The sequence below is a fragment of the Oreochromis aureus genome, linkage group 16 (genome assembly GCF_013358895.1).
Source record: "Oreochromis aureus strain Israel breed Guangdong linkage group 16, ZZ_aureus, whole genome shotgun sequence".
NCBI lineage: Eukaryota > Metazoa > Chordata > Actinopteri > Cichliformes > Cichlidae > Oreochromis > Oreochromis aureus.
Genome location: NC_052957.1, coordinates 24,675,634 through 24,690,073, shown reverse-complemented (window position 1 = coordinate 24,690,073; position 14,440 = coordinate 24,675,634). Strand labels below are relative to the sequence as shown.

The window sequence follows — 14,440 nt, the reverse complement described above, 5'->3', positions numbered from 1 at the left end:
CCTGAAAGACAGCATCATGAAGCTTGAAACTTGGATCCCCCGTAGCCGGTTACCAACACTACGTGAAGCAGAAGTAATCAGTGAGATACTTGGCTAGAAGTTGAACAGCCACAATGAACAGTACCCTCCATGGAGAAGGAGACTAGAGGCTAAGGTCAAAGTAGCACAGAGGGAGGTTAGCGAAATATTGGAGGTGCAGAAAGGTGTGACAAAGAAGTTGCCTAAGAAGTATAGCAAGCTGTGCATACCTGAGGTCTTGGAAACTGCCAAGCAATGACTCACAGCCTTGGCCAGCCACTTGAAGAGGTACACCAGAGAGATCGAAGGCAGGAGAAGAAATTAGCTGTTCTCCACAGAACCAGCCAAGGTGTACTCTCAGTGGCAGGGGAATAATATGAGAATGGTTCCACCAAGGCTGGAGACGGAGCAATACTGGAAAAGCATATGGGACGCAACCCATAACAGCAATGCTCAGACATCCAAGAAACGGTCTCCAGTATGAAGAGATGGACACCACCAGGCCCCGACATGGTTCATGCCTACTGGCTGAAGAAGCTGACTGCAGTCCACGAGCGCCTACCGGCACAAATGAACCAGCTGCTAGTTGACGAAAGACACCCAGAATGACTAACCGAAGGCAGGACAGTCCTGATCCTCAAGGACCCCCAGAAGGGACCGGTCCCATCTAACTACCAACCAATAACCTGTCTTAGTACCACATGGAATCTCCTGTCAGGCATCATAGCGGCTAAGATGAACAGGCATATGGCTCAATACATGAGCCGAGTGCAAAACACCAGCTACGGGTAGACCAAGCAGTCGCCTGAGACTGCAAGACTAGGCTGACTAACCTATGCACTGCTTGGATTGATTATAACAAGGCTTATGACTCAATGCCCCACAGCTGGATCCTGGAATGCCTAGACCAGGGATCTATATCAACAGTTACACACTATATAGAACAACTTTATAGAATTATATTTGTTCGCAGATGCTGGTATAATGCAGATCAGCTATTTTCAAAACAAAACAAAAAAGACGCTTCTTATCCATAATAAGAACTCCATAACAGCAAATTGACTGTACAACAGAAAATGCAAATGCTATTTATGGTCTCCTCACAACAATGATAAGAAAAATAAACTGGGCCAATATGGAATGTTTGTTAATACAGGGATACACATGTTAATGTGATCTCTGGTCTCCGACTCAGAGACACAGGTCTCTAAGTGTCCAGCATTCAGACGGCTACCTGAGGACACTCTTCGTGTGAGAGAAAATCTGCTCACACGAATATGTAGAGCCAAATACTGTCATTAAGGCCTCTGCAATGTTCAGAAGACAAACTTGTCAAGTAGTGATGTCCAGCAGGTGAAAATGCAAGCTCCATGAACACGCACAGCTATGGATTCCAGCTGCGTTCGTAGTTCTGTAAACTTTGACCACCACAGAGTCGAGCTTTTCAGTTCAATCAGCTGCATTTCGATGTCCTCTGTGTCCAGCCAGTTAAAGCGAGACAAATCCAGCTGCTCATTAAAGCTTTCTGGTTTGATCAGAAAAGAAAACATTGGTCAATACACCTGAACATCCCGAAAACCCATTCTGAATTTTGTCTAGTCTATAGATGTATCCGTTTATTTCCGTGGTGCTGTTGCTGCGCTGAGTGGACAGCTCCTGAAGCATTTGAAGTGTCGGAATCTGGACGTTTCAACATCGCTTGAAAAAACTGCCAGCTAGCAACGTCCCTCTCACCAGTAGGCTTAGTTATTTTTAGCCAATTACAAGTTGAATCTGGTAGTTGGGAATGTTAGCCAAGATAATGTCATTAAGCATTAATTCACTGCGTGTCGTGCCATCAGTTAACCCTTCATATGCCAGCTGTGGCACAAGTGCCCACGGTTGCTGACCCCTGGTATATACATCTATCTATCTATCTATCTATCTATCTGCCTGCCTGCCTCCCTCCCTCCGTCACTCTCTCTATCTCTCTCTATCTCTTTCTTTCTTTCTTCATGGTTTCCATTTGCCTGTGGGATGCCCACATATATGTATATATATATATATATGTCTCGAGCACACGTTAGAACACTTTTGCAAATATGTCATGTCTTAATAAATCGAGCAGATATTTGAAGTTTACACAGCAACATTCTAGCCTGAAAATGTCTTAAAAGTTTATTTTGTGATCCACAAAGACTAATATTTCAAACTCCACCACACTGCGTTCCTCCGCAACTGCCTCGTTTGAGTTTTGGACAAAATGCATTCTGGGATATTTGCTGATTGGAGACCAAAACAGCCAATCAGAATTTTTGCATCCAAGTATGTGATTGATTGGTTTTGTGGCACAAATATAACGCTGTACAGAAAGAGTTGAACGCGCAGGGGTAGAGATGTTGAGAGCGTGAGCAAGCTTTTGTTGTGTGTGTATATGGATAATAGCAAACACTGAATTACATTTTTTGCATGCAGCAATGAATTTTGTTTGCTCAAATTTTGCTTTTCTTCGCTCAAAATAAATTTCTCCTCAAAATGGCACTTTTCATCAGAAAGGTTGCCGACCCCTGATAGTCAAATAAGTCAGCATCAACTCAGATTCAGTTCCAAGGTGTTCCTGAATTAGAGGAAAAATATCCAGTTCTGTGCTTTTACAAACTTGAACTCACCTGAAATGAAAGAAATAATGGATGGCCTACTCCTTTGTTGAAAACCAAGAGAAGCTCCACCAGTTAAGGAGGCAGTTAGCTGAAGATGTGGTTTTCTGTCATTAAGGACAATCCGAAATCAATGGGTATTTCCATACATACACACATGGATCTGAAAGTTAAAATTATTTAGTAATCCCATGATGTAAGATACATTAGCAAATGATTTTAGCGGTATTTAGGGGGCAAATAAAAATAAGCAGACACGTCATGGCACTGCCCTCACATTCTCAGGCGTAATATTTGTGGGAAGTCTCTTTAAAGTTGTGGTCATTCCAGCAGGAACACTAAATTAGTAGCAGAAATGAAAGTGATCACAGCACAAAAAATATTTGGAAAATGAATAAAACACATCAGTGATAAACTGGGTCCAACTTTCAACAAAGTAATTGGACAAACAATTAGAGTGTTTTCGTAAAGTTAGCACAGTTCACTTTAGCTTTTAATTTCTCAGCAAAAACACTGTTGTTGTTGTAAAACTGTTTTTCTCTGTAAGTGAATGCAGTGTGCATAGATCTTATTGTTAGATGATCCTGTTTAATTAAATAAAGATCAAATGAGCATTATTATAGAAGTCTTAAAACATCATTCACTAACTGTACTACTACTTCTCTGTAATTTCTTCTAGACAAAGCATGCCCTGCAGGATGGAGCAAGTTCACCTGTAGCTGCTATCTCCTCTCTGAAAGGTCTGCTTCCTGGGATGCAGCCAGAAAGAACTGCAGAGACAGAGGAGCAGATCTGATGGTTATTGACACTCCTGAAGAACAGGTACAGTGTTTATGTATGTGTGTGTTATTGTGTTTGTAAATAAATATTAAAGTTCAAACTCCTGTTTATTTTAATGTAAACAGTTTGGCCGGTTTTGAACAAAAATGTAGAAATTAATACATAACTACAACACATTTACTACACATAAAAGCCTGAAACAACTATAATTTTGTCTCAGTGAGAAAAAAAAGGTAGACTTTCTGTTTTCGCAATTTCTGGAGAAATTGCAGTGAGATTGTTGCTACTGGTGGTCTGTAGCTTGCCTCTGGTGCAGCTAAAATGCTGGAGGCAATGAGTTAAAGGCTGGCTAACAAAGTTAAAAGGAGATGTCTCATAAACACATGGGCAGGTAATTAGATTTTCTGTGTGTGATTAAAAGAATAAGAAAAAAAGACTTCTGAAAAATGTGTTGATGTGTAATACACAATATAGTCAAAATAAAATGTAATTGTGAACAAAGTCCCAAGCTGTATTTTAACTCACAACCATCGACATGCAAGGAAGAGGTGAAAAAGAGGTAACTCTGCCACTAACTAAAAAGTGGAATTTTCAGAAATGGTACAAGGTTTAGAAAATCAGAATAGAAACACACAGTGGATAACTGAGCCAGTCATTTTGAGGTATGAATAGTTTGTCTACCACAAATAGTGTGAGACTAGTTAGGGAAGAAGAAGCGTCGATAACATACACTGGGACTGCTGCTTTGCAACAATCCCACAGATTACAGTGAATGAAACCCTTGGAAGTTAGAAAAATAAATTAATAACTGTACAAGAACACATGCAATGTAGTTTCCAAAGATTCTTCCACTGATACACTGCAAAATAGAGCACTTCCTATGAGCTGGACAGGAGTTTGTAGCCAAGAGGCATGTGCATCCGATAATTTGAAGACAATTTTTCATTACTATTAGTAGGGATGCACCGATACCGATACTGGTATCGGGTATCGGGGCCGATACTGTAAAATGTGTGCATACTCGTACTCGTAAAAGTTAACCGATACCATGAACCGATACTAATGTAGCCCGGATGGGAATACTCATAATTCCCATGGACTTAAACGCCACGGTAACATAAGGTGTTCACAGTTGATGTTATGTGATGTAACTCTACCCTAAATGTAATTTGCCCTGTAATATGTCACAAGGTAAATACAGGTAATTAGAGCAATCAAACTGTTATGTTAATCATAAAAGTATTATTTTATGGTATGTAACTCTGAAGGAGTTAAAATATTTTCAGAGTTCTAATTTTCTGGAGGCCCGTGAAGGTAGCATAAAACGGGACCTGTGTATCTGTTGCAATGGAGGAGGAGAAGAGAACGGCATGGAGAGATGCACGAGGTTAGCTGAACCAAAGTGAGAGACTCGGCTAGTTTTACTGAGGTTAACCAGCACAAAAGAGTGTGTGACTAGAAAGCTGACCGTGTGAGAGCTTCACAACAGAGTGTGGGTGAAGTGACTTTTTGTTTCAATGGTCGCACCACCGTGGAAAACTGTGTTTCCAGCTACGACCGCCGAGGCTAAAGGCTAGCCCGGACTGCTTGGCTTCGCCAAGGAAGCAGCCGCTATGGACTGTCGGAGAGCTGGACAGTGACTGGCTAACGTGCTGTAGCAGAGACAGCATCGGGTCCGCAGGGAGTGGATTTAGTGTGGGACTGGTGAACGGCGATCTACCGGGCAACGGAACTGTAAGTCAGACTTTTGTGCTCTTACTGGGGAGAAGAGGATTTTTCTCCATCGTCCGGCGTGAGCAGCAAACAGGCCTGCAACAAGTGTGAATGTGAGTGTGTGGAGCCCATGTGTGAATATTGTGTGTTAAGTGGATTTATATAACGTGTTTTGGAGTGTATATTAGTGAGTCACTTACCAAAAGGTGATAATATAAGTTGGGTTGTTTAATATAATTTGAAAGGGAATTATGTCATTTATACAGTGTATTTCATTTGGTTAAGGAATTGGAATATCATTTGAGTTTAAAAAGGGATGTGTTGTACAGTATTTGTCTCTGCCCTTACGTTCAGTGAACGTTTCGTTTGAGTTAAAGAGTTGTCTGGGGTCGTTTCTTTACTACTGGTTAAGTTTAACTTGTGTGTGGTAGAAGTATCGGTTTTTGTACTCGGTATCGGCAAGTACTCAGATCCAAGTATCGGTATCGGATCGGTTTGAAAAAATTGGTATCGTTGCATCCCTAACTATTAGTATACTATTGCACTATGTATTGTTTCCACTGTACATGTTTGTTGTACAAACTGTACTGTTCCACTCTACCTGTTTGTTTTTCTCTTTTTAAAATTGTGTTATAAAAAAGATTTCGAAACTCAATTTTTTAATTAGGAATTCAAAAATGGTGTCATGGTTCCTGAGTCTGACGACTCAGTGTTTTGTGTTTCCTCATAATATTCCATGTTCTTGTTTACTTGGTTATGTCTTTTGTTAAGATTTGCCATTTGTTAGGTTTCTGTTCTGTACCTGCCCTGGTCCCACTTTTCTGTGTTCCCTCTGTCAGTCCATGATGTCATAGTGTCTGCTTGTCAGTCTGTCTGTTAATTTCAGTGTCTAGTCTAGATCGCTGTGTCTGTCGTGTATTTCCTGTTTTACTTTGAAGGTCCATGTCTTATGTGAATATGTCTAGTTTTGCTTCCCCAGTCTCGTTAGCCCTGATTTCTCCCAGCTGTGTTTCCCTCCTGTCTCCAATTCCCTGATTACTCTACTGTGTACATAAGCCCTGTGTTTTCTCCTGCTTGTTGCTGGTCTGTCTGTGTTTTCTCCCCAAGTCTCCCTGTGAATCTACCATGTGTTCTCCTTGCTGTCATCCTGCATGTATCTCCGCCCTCCTCCCTTCGTGTTCAGGTTTGCTGTTTAGTAGTTTAGTTTCTCATACTTTAGGTTATCTTTAGTTCATTTTTGCAATAAATTTCCCTTCCATCTCAGCAACTGCATGCATTTGGGTCCTCATTCATTCCTCCACACGGCTCACTCTGCTAGCCGTGACAAATGGTTTTTGAAATGAGGTTTTTATTGTGGGTTTCATTCTTTTTTTTGTGAAATTCATTTTCAATTTTAAGTATGTAATAATGGATTGACAATTCATTTTAAAATATTGATTTAAAAATAGACTTTTTATTAGATTGTTAAAATTTATTAAATTAAATTATTAAATAATAAATTACTTATGTTTGAATAAGTAATTAAAATATGCATTTTTAAATTCATTGACAGATGCATATTTTATTGTACAATTCATTATTTAAGCACAGAATTCTTTATTTCAATACGTGTGGCTCTTGTGGTCCTCCATAGCTTCATGGCTAACTTACCATTAAAAAATTAATGTTAATTCAGCCATGATGATATGATAAGTAAATTCACTGAAATCAGGGCCAGGAGGCATTACAAAAATGGTTTTTAATTAGTGTTTTTGTCCTTTGCTTTTGTTTTTTCTTTTGTTTGTTTTTGTCTAACAAGTAGAACTTGAAATACTGCTCTCAGTAAATGTCTTCCATGTCCAGTGTCTTGCTAGAGTCGAAATTCAGACTAAACTCATCTACAGAATGACCACATTGAGGGTCTAACTTCACTCTCTTAACTTAGGCCAGTTAGAGTAGGTTAAAACTGAGAAAAGGCCTTTAGAAGCAACAAATCACACAAAAAACTTAAAATCACTGCACAAAAAGTTAAATAGCCAGATTACAAGTTAATTCTCTCTTTATAAATGATTCTACTAAATAAACATTGCATTCACATGTTCTAAAATAAAGCAGACCATGCTTTCCTCTCTCGGATGTAATCAAAGAACTGGCTATCCCAAGTCATACCAGAAGATGGCAACAAAGAGCAAACGTTCTCAGAGGAGCCTTTAGCAAAAACATTCAATAAAACTGCAAAGCGTTATCAATTTCACCCTCGATGCAGATCAGTGTCAGTAGTGAAACTCAAGCATTTTTTAGCTCTTTAGCTCTGCAGCAAAAAAACAGATAAAAATGAAAGCATTTCTGCTGTCAGTTTCTTTTTGGGTTCTTGGGGAAGTCACTCAAAAAGATGAGTTTTTAGTTGTTGTTGTTGTTTTTTTTTTAAAGAGACTACTAAGCCCACAGATCTTAAGCTCAGAGGGAGAGAGTTACACAGTCTGGGGGCCACAGTGGCAAAAGCTCTGTCTCCCTTAGTTCTCAGCCTCGTATGCTGTATGACAAGTAGGCCCTGATCACATGACCTGATCAGGGACCTCCTAGGGACACAGGGCTGTAGAAGTTCAATAATGTAAGCTGGTGCTTGTCCATGAAGAGCTGTAAAAGTCACAACCAGAATCTTAAAATGGACTCTGTATTCAATGGGGAGCCAGTGGAGCTGAATTAGCAACAGTCTCATACGTCAGTAATTTGGTCAGAAGCCTCGCTGCAGCATTTTGAACAACCTGCAGACGTTCCAGGGAGTTTTTGCTTAGACATATGAACAGGGAATTACAGTAGTCCAAACATGATTAAATGAATGCATCTATAATATTCTCCAGTTCAGTGCGAGATACAAAAGGACTTAATTTAGCAATGTTTCTTAAGTGATCAAAGCAAGACTGAACCAGAGATTTTACATGAACATCCAGTGAGAGGAGAGTCAAAAGTTACCCCATGGCTATTAAAATTAGGGAAAATTCAAGTATTGTGGGTGTGAACGGAGGGGGGAGAGAACATAAATTATTTCTGTATGCAGACAATATTTTGGTGATGTGTCAGGACTCTACCAATTCTATAACAAAATTGCTAAATGTTATTGGTGAATTCTCTAAGTTATAAGGTTACAAAATTAACTGGCATAAGTCGGAGGCAATGCCAATATCTCAAACATGTATAATTCATTGTCAGCTTTCAATTTTAATTCGTTACAAAAAGGGATGAAATATTTAGGAATAATACTTAATCCGAATATTGATGAGATTATGACTGATAATGTAGAAAAACTACTTACTAGGATTAAAACTAATTTGGAGAAATGGGGCAAGCTGCACTTGACATTATGGGGCAAAGTAAATACGATAAAGATGGTAGTGGCTCCTCTGATCAATGATACCAATTTGTATTTCACCACAAATTTTCTTAAGATATGATAATATGATAAAACACTTACTTTGGGATGGTGGTAGACCTCGGCTCAATCTTGGTAGACTGTACCAACTGAGAAAAGAAGGGGGTCTGTCCCTACCCAACATAAAACATTACAGCATCTCATTTGAAATGTCCAAGCTGTGTAAACACTGGGTTCTAATGGAACATGAACTGGCCTTTCCATTCACCCCCATTGAGGTGTTGGCTCAAAAACTGGACAATAAAGGGAATAGAGTAGACAACCCTATTTTAAAGTTTTCAAAAATGGTGTGGCAAGAGGTTCACAAGAGCTGTAATCTGTCCCCATAATTTCAAAAATATGCACCCCTGTGGCACAACCCAAAAATAAAAATAGGTAAACAAACAATTTATTGGCCATAGTGGCACAAAAAATGCACAAGATTAATAAATGATTTATGTGAAGATAACACACTCATGTCTTTTAATGATCTGACTGTAAAGTTTAATTTGGAAGGACCTGGCCATTTCTGGCGATATTTACAAATTAGCGACTGTCTGAAAGATAAAATAAAGTTGTCTCAGGAGAAAAATCTAACAGAGAATTTCCTTCTACTTCCACCCTTACAAAGGCATCAAAATAGTATAATTTATGTCATTGGGTTAAAAACAACACATGTAAAGTATTTGGGGAAAAGATCTGGATTGTTCCTTTGATGAGGGAACATGGGATTCAATTATCTCTGAAAATGGGTTCTACATTAGGGATGCTAGAGGTAAATGTGTCCAATATAAAATTCTCAACAGGTACTATTACACACCAACAAGACTTTCTAAAATGGGAATTAGTAAAGATGACCTGTGTTGAAAGTGCCAAGAAGCAAAAGGTACACTAGTACATGCTTTATGGGAATGTCCACTGGTCTCCCCAATATGGGAAAATATTTTAAAATATATGGAGGGCTGGGTGAAATTTAAATTACCCAGATCACAGAGACTATGCCTGTTGGGGGACAGAGGCGAGGTGTCACAGTTCGACAAAGCAGGCTTCAAAGTATTAAACACTGGGCTTGTGACATGTGTTCGTCTTATTTTGATAATTTGAGGAAATTTTCAGCCATCCAACCTTTGGAGTATGGAGTCTAAGCACTCATTCAGTGTCTGCTGCTTAGAAACATCTTGGGGCTTAAAAGAAATGTATAACTGAATATCATCTGCATAGCAGTGATAGCAAATGTCCCCAAAGGGGCTCAAAATATGCTGAAGAGGAAGTAGATGTATTAAAAACAATAAGGGCCCCAATACAGAACCTTGTGGCACACCATATGTAAGGGAAGTGGAGGGTGACCTGTACTTAGAAACTGCCACAGAAAAGCACAGTGCTAATGGAAGTTTATTCACTAAAAGTTTTCTACACATAGCCTATGTCAATGCATGTTTTTGTGTTTATCAGGGTTTCTATAAATATTCAATTCAATTCAATTCAGTTTTATTTATATAGCGCCAAATCACAACAATAGTCGCCTCAAGATGCTTTATATTGAAAGGTAGTCCCTACAATAATACATACTGAGAAAAGCCCAACAATCATATGATCCCCTATGAGCAAGCACTTTGGCAACAGTGGGAAAGAAAAACTCCCTTTTAACAGGATAAAGCCTCAGGCAGAACCAGGATCAGGGAGGGGCGGGGCCATCTGCTGCGACCGGTTGAAGTGAGAGAAGGAAGACAGGATAGAAGACATGCTGTGGAAGAGAGACAGAGATTAATAACAAGTATAATTCAGTGCAGAAAGGTGTAGTAACACATGGTGACTGAAGAAGAAATACTCAATACACATGGGAATCCCCCAGCTGCCTAAACTGCCTAACTATAACTAAGGGAGGATTCAGGGTCACCTGATCCAGCCCTAACTATATGCTTTAGCAAAAAGGAAAGTTTTAAGCCTAATCTTAAAAGTAGAGAGAGCGTCTTTCTCCCGAATCCAAACTGGAAGCTCATTCCATAGAAGAGGGGCCTGAAAACCGAAGTGTACAAATAGAGGTTGTGCACAGTGAAGCGAGATACAGCAGAAAACAAAAAGTAATGTTTGCATTCTGTGGTTATTGCTGAATAATGCTTCTGAACATGAAAACATGGCACTGCCATGTTGTTTTTCATTCAAAAATGAAAATTTAAATTTAAATGCAAATTGTCTTGATGCATGCAAGTAAGGAAATCCCCCCCAAAAAGTTGATTCTGTTCATCTGGACATAGCGTTTTCAGAGGGAGAAATATTTCATCACTCATCAAGTCACAGTCAAGGAGAAGAGAGTATTGAAAGTAGACTGACACACAGACACTAACATACACAAACAGGAAGAAGAGCCTGCACACTAGGGAGTGGCCCCTTGTTTTCTTTGTCTGGAGTGCTGGACAGTTGAAATTCTAGAAATTAAATTATTAACTTGAAATTCCAACCACTAAATAATAAAATGTGAAAACTTAGACTTTGAGTTTGTGTGTCTTCCCAAAAGCTGTTACGTGGACACTCCAAATGCTACAACAGATACAATGTCTGTACCACAAAAAAGAGTCCAACCTTTCAGATAATAAAACAGTGCAGTAGCTCATTTGATTTTAAATTTAAATTTAAATGAACTGATTGTGCAACAGTATGTATCTGTGTGTATTTCTGCCATAAATATTTGGCATTTTGTTCTCAACACTTTCTAAATAACTGTCATTGCAGCAACGATCACAGTCACGCCTGCTTACTCAAGTTGTCTGTCGCTAATCTTGGTACAGTAAATCCCATTTATTTTAATACTTCGTGTGTGAAAGCGACACTCTAAATTCAACAACTGGTATATGTTCCGCAAATAAGTTTCATACCTGCAGTATTTATTTATTAGTTATAGGTAGAAAAGCTGACAGATAGGTGAGAATTAAGTTATTAGTGTTCAGCCTGGTCTTAATGAGGGACTATACCAACAGTGCTCCCTGCCCCCACAGAATAGGATTTTTCAACTGTTATCAGAGATTATTAACATTATTAATAAATAAACACTTCAATAACAATATTTGTAAAAATGAATTAGGTAGCATCTACCTCTGAACGTTATGACAAAGTTAATATGAGGGATTTTTGATTTAATTAATTGAAGTAATTTCTACTTGGTGGAATGATCTGACAAGTCATGTCAAGTCAAGTTCATGAAACCTCATCAAAATATCAGTCTTGTTTGTATCAGGGCAACTATGACAGCATGTACTCTCCTCCTTGAAACAAATTGAAGGTTTTAATAAAAACAACAAAAACTGAATATAAAGTAGGAAAACCTGAAATTGATCAAATTCACAGTGAGTACAGACTGTATTTTTTTGTAGCTTTCTGATGTCCCGCTTTAAGGAAATGCATCACAAGTTTGCTTTGTTTGTTTGCTCACATTTCCAAAGATCTAGCCCAGATCTTGTTGATGTTGTTATGAACATGTGTGACTTCCTCATGATGTAAAAAAATAACATAAGAAGAACTGTGTTTATTTTTAATGACCAAAGTTAAACAGTAAAATATCTAGAGTAAAATATCCATTATCGTTTTAGAAACTGACTTCCTCATAACTTGACAAAAGAAACTGACTCCAGTTTTTAGTATCAGCATTTTAGGTTTTCACCCTCAACTCAGATCAGTGTTGTAAGAAACCTAACCACTGAGCTACAATGTGACACAGAAACATTAACCATTTTTGAGTGTTGAGTTGGCATCTTGTTACTAACATGTTGAAATACATCTGTTTGCTTCTCTTTCAGTTCTTACATACCTGTGGGATTTAATGATTATTAGGTTTGGCCCATTCAACATTGACATATATTTCCTTCATGGCTCGTAAGGATGCAAATTATATCTCAGAGCTCAACTCTGCAGCAGAGAACATGCAGATCATGTCACTGCTGTTAGTTTATTTGGGGAATTTGAGGAAGTCACAATTTAGCCGTTACATTCGCGCAACAATATACCAGCAATGAAATATGAAAAGGGACAAGTCTAATGCAAAGTTTTCCAAAGAAATACATTTACACTTCATTCTAAAATGTTAGTTTGAGTCACATACAAACAACAGGGTTTGCATATGACTCTTTGCAGCTCTGTGAAAAACTAAATGCACCCTTACATCTTTCACAAGAATTAACCACAGTAATGGACACCTAACCAAAGAGAAGTTTGACTCTTTGTCTTTTCACATTTCAGTGCTTGTATAGTGTTATGTGAAAGTATTAATATCTGAAATGTGCGATTTCCTGTTTGAACACCAGCGGTGTCCTGTGTCCTGTGTTGCAGAGCTGAGCTCTAAGTAATAATCTGCATCTTGAACCATGGAGGAAATTTATGTCAATGCTGAAAACCCCAAGCATAACAATTCAAAACCTTCACCAGGTCACACAGGTAGGAAAGAAGTGACAGAAAAGGAAATGTATTTTAACATCTTTTATTACTGTTGTACATCTTGAATGTTTCTGTGTTTAGTTCTATTTTAAGGAACAAGCGGCCGTCGTAGGAGTTTCCATTTAGGATTTATTATCTGTCTGGGAATGCTGAGTGTTTTCCTGCTGATTGGACTCATCACCCTCGGTGTTTATGGTGAGTTTGGTTCTTCATCACTCAAACACTCATCAGCCCACATATAAAAAGAGAAAAAATGTAGAATGGCATCAGCACGTTCTAAAACTAATTTGACAAATTATACAAGCTTTGAACTTAAGAAGTCTCACTACAAACAATAGTTCCTCATTCACAGTAAAGTAATATTTTACTCCCATTTTCCAAAAGATACATACAGGATATGACACAGCATGTAGATGAGGACAGACTTATTAGCTTATTAGAGAGGTGTACAACCCAAGGAATATGTCCAGAGAAACACAGTGGTGGCAGTATTATGCATCAATGCATCTCTAACTGGGAATCCTGTCAGGTGGAAGGAATCATGAAGAAAATAGGATACGTAAAGATTTTTAAATAAAACCTCAAGCAGTCAGAAACACAACTGGGTCTGCGTCGTGACTTTATCTCTGAACATGACAACAATCCAAAACACGCATCGGTCCTAGTGAATAACAACCGCCAGACAATCAAAGTGCATGTTACTGACTGGTCTGCACAAAGCCCTGACTTGAATCCCATTGAAAATATGTGGTGAACTGAAGACCAAGGTCCATGCCAGAAGTAGCTGCCTAATAAGAATCAGCTGGGATTAGTCAGGAGACGTGTAAGAGACTTGTTGAAGACTGCAACAAATGGCTGCAGGCCGTTATTCAGCAAGAAGAATACACAATTGACTATTAGTGCCAGGGCGGCTAATCATTTTGACCATGGTAAATTTTGCTTTTTTGCAAAATTATTTTGTTTCTGTTTACGAAGTAAAATAAAGTAAGCAGGATGTTTTGAAAAAGCTGTGTTCAAAATTCCTTTGTCTCTTTAATAGCACTTGGAAAACACTTAAGCTTTAAACCATAATTTTTATGAACATCTTTCATTTTCTTCTGGTAACATTTTGAAATATTTAAATTTGGATTTATTAGAAAACAGTTAAATTATGATTGAAATAATTCATTTTGATTTATTTCAGATCATGTCACAGCTACACAGTAGCGGTTTTAGATACGGGCGACACGGGCGGTTGCCCGGGGCGGCATCGTGATGGGGGGCGGCATCACGGGCATCGGCAAAAAAAAAAAAAAAAAAAATGCTCGTACTCATGCTGCCCGACGGCAGCCAGCGCATATTGGGAATGTCATAGGCACCGATCGGTTTTCTATCACCCATTTGCTGGGAGTAAGGGCGCCCTCCGTCTGCGAGGTGCGCCTGCTGCTTGCAGCACAGGGAGGAGAGGGTGGGGCGGCGGGGGATTCTCTGGCTGGCTGGA

At 38.9% G+C, this 14,440-nt stretch overlaps 1 protein-coding gene and 1 long non-coding RNA gene across 3 annotated transcripts in view; both read left to right on the top strand.

Moving 5' to 3' along the window:
- LOC116314661 (CD209 antigen-like protein A) overlaps positions 1–14,440 on the top strand; it is a 91,428-nt gene that overhangs the window by 53,002 nt on the left and 23,986 nt on the right. The gene's annotated exons all lie outside the window — the stretch shown is intronic.
- On the top strand, positions 5,663–13,793 carry LOC120433566. Its single transcript, XR_005608621.1, has 3 exons — positions 5,663–6,330; positions 12,856–12,960; positions 13,042–13,793. It is a non-coding gene; the product is annotated as an uncharacterized LOC120433566 (long non-coding RNA).